Raw genomic sequence first — 2,500 nt, forward strand, 5'->3', positions numbered from 1 at the left:
ACGCAATGAAAAAGTAGACCGGTCACACGAGGACTTTGAGAAAATGTCTCCCGGGAAGCCCCGCGAGGTAAACACGGAGCTGTTCCACCCCTCCCCATACAGATGTTGGAGGGGGAGGGGGGGGGGCGGCAAGCCTCGCGAGGGGAGCCGTGGAAGAGCAACTGGGATAGACGGTCCGGCTGAGCACCGCCGAGCACGCTGTCGAGCTGTGCAACGGAGAGGACGACTACGCGGTAGAGCCCCTCCCACTCCGCACTCTGCTCGCCACTAAGAACATTAAATAAAGGACATCGATCCGCCAGACCGGAGGAACCGACCGCCCGAACGCCGGCAAAGCCGGCCGGCGGACACCCTCCGAAGGCGTGTTAAGTTGGCCCATCGATCAGGACACAAACACGCAACAAATCCAGTCCGGGGTGTGGTGTAAGCAGCCCTACCAGAGAAATCACCTAACCCTAACCCTAAACGTACGGCAGACGCGTCCCCTGGCTCTCACATTGACAACTGAGAGGCTTCTGAAAACCTGGCCACGCCCATCAGTAAAAACCACTACAGCAAGTGACGACATATGTACCTTCAAAGTGCTGTACTACAGGGTGCTGTTCAAAAGGTATCTATCCCGTTTACTCTCTATGCTTCATATATCATCATATTATTGAAAAGTGCAAGCCTTTAGGAACAACAGCAACTCAAGTCGCCAACGCTCTGTTCACTCAATAACTGCAGAGATCCAAACTTCTCCTGGCATTAACATCGGCACAAAAACTGTGCGCCGGGAGCTTCGTGGAATATGGGTTTCTATGGATTCAGAATGAGATGTCAGAAAAGCTCCTGTAGGTGTAATGGTCAGTTATGTCAATACTTTTGGACATATATTGTGCGTGTGCGTGTGTCTGTGATACCTAACATAAACACACCTGTATTACTAGAATTGATCGTTCACGCCACAAAAGTGAGGGGCAAACATAGAAAAGCGTGCAACCCAGCCACTGAGGATGCACAAGCCAGTGCATTCTTAGTGCAGGTCCCAAGCCCGGACAAATGGGGAGGGTTACGTCAGGAAGGGCATCCGGCGTCAAATCTTTGCCAAATCAAATATGCGGATCATAAATAAGATTTCCATACCGGATCGGTCGAGGCTCGGGTTACCGACGACCGCCATCGGTACTGTTAACCAGCGGAGTGCCGGTGGAAACTAGGCTACTGTTGGGCGAAGGAAAAGGAGAGGGGGAAGGCATGTCCAGAGGCAGCTAGAGAGGAGGAAGGGTAGGCGTGTGGAGGTGAGAGTCAGTCGGAACTTTGAATGTTGGCACTATGGCTAGTAAAGGGAGAGAGCTGGCTGACGTGATGGAAAGAAGAAAGGTGACAAGAGACAAGGTGGAAGGGGAGTAAGGCCAGGAGTATCGCAGGTGGGTTCAAACTCTTCTACCATGGTGCGAATGGGAGGAGAAATGGGGTAGGGGTCATTCTGAAGGAAGAGTATGTCAAGAGCGTGCTGGAGGTGAACACAGTGTCAGACAGAGTGAGGATTATGAAGCTGGAAATCGAAGGTGTATTGCTGACGGTTATCAGCGCATATGCCCCGCAAGTCGGGTGTAAGATGGACGAAAAAGAAGAATTCTGGAGTTGAGTTGGACGACGTGGTGGAAAGGGTACCCAAGGAGGAGGGAGTGGTGATTGGAGCGGACTTCGATGGACACGTTGCTGAAGGGAACAGAGGTGGTGAGGAGTTGATGGTAAGGTATGGAATCGAGGAGAGAAATGTGGAAGGACAGATGGTGTTCGATTTTGCGAAAAGGATGGAAATGGCTGAGGTGAATACATATTTCAAGAAGAGGGAGGAGCACAGGGTGACGACGTATACGAGTGGAGGAAAGTGCACACAGGTGGACTATATCTTGTGTAGAAGGCGCGATGTAAAAGGGATTGCATACTGCAAGGTGGTGACAGGGGAGAACGTAGCTAGGCAGCATCGGATGGTGGTCTGTAAGATGACTTTGGAGACCAACATGAGGAAGCGAGTGAAGACACAGCCGAAGATCAAATGGTGGAAGTTGAAGAAGGAAGACTGTTGTGTGGAGTTCAGGCAGGAGTTAACACAGGCACTGAGTGGTAGTGAAGAGTTGCCAGATGGCTGGGCAAGCGCTGCAGAAATAGCGAGGAAGACAGCTAGGAAGGTACTTGGTGTGTCATCGGGACAGAGGAAGGAAGACAAGGAGACTTGGCGGTGGTGGTGGTGGTGGTGGTGGTGGTGGTGGTGGTGGTGGTGGTGGTGGTGGAAGGAGGAAGTAGAGCAAAGTATACAGAGGAAAAGGTTGGCAAAGAAGAAGTGGGATAGTCAGAGAGATGAAGAAAGTACACAGGAGTACAAGGAGATGCAGCGTAAAGCAAAGAGAGAGGTGGCAAAGGTAAAGGAAAAGTCGTACGGTGAGCTGTATGACAGGTTAGACACTAAGGAAGGAGAAAAAGACTTGTACAGATTGGCTAGACAGAGAGACCG

This window comes from Lampris incognitus, unplaced genomic scaffold (genome assembly GCF_029633865.1).
Source record: "Lampris incognitus isolate fLamInc1 unplaced genomic scaffold, fLamInc1.hap2 scaffold_91, whole genome shotgun sequence".
In the NCBI taxonomy this organism is placed as follows: Eukaryota; Metazoa; Chordata; class Actinopteri; order Lampriformes; family Lampridae; genus Lampris; species Lampris incognitus.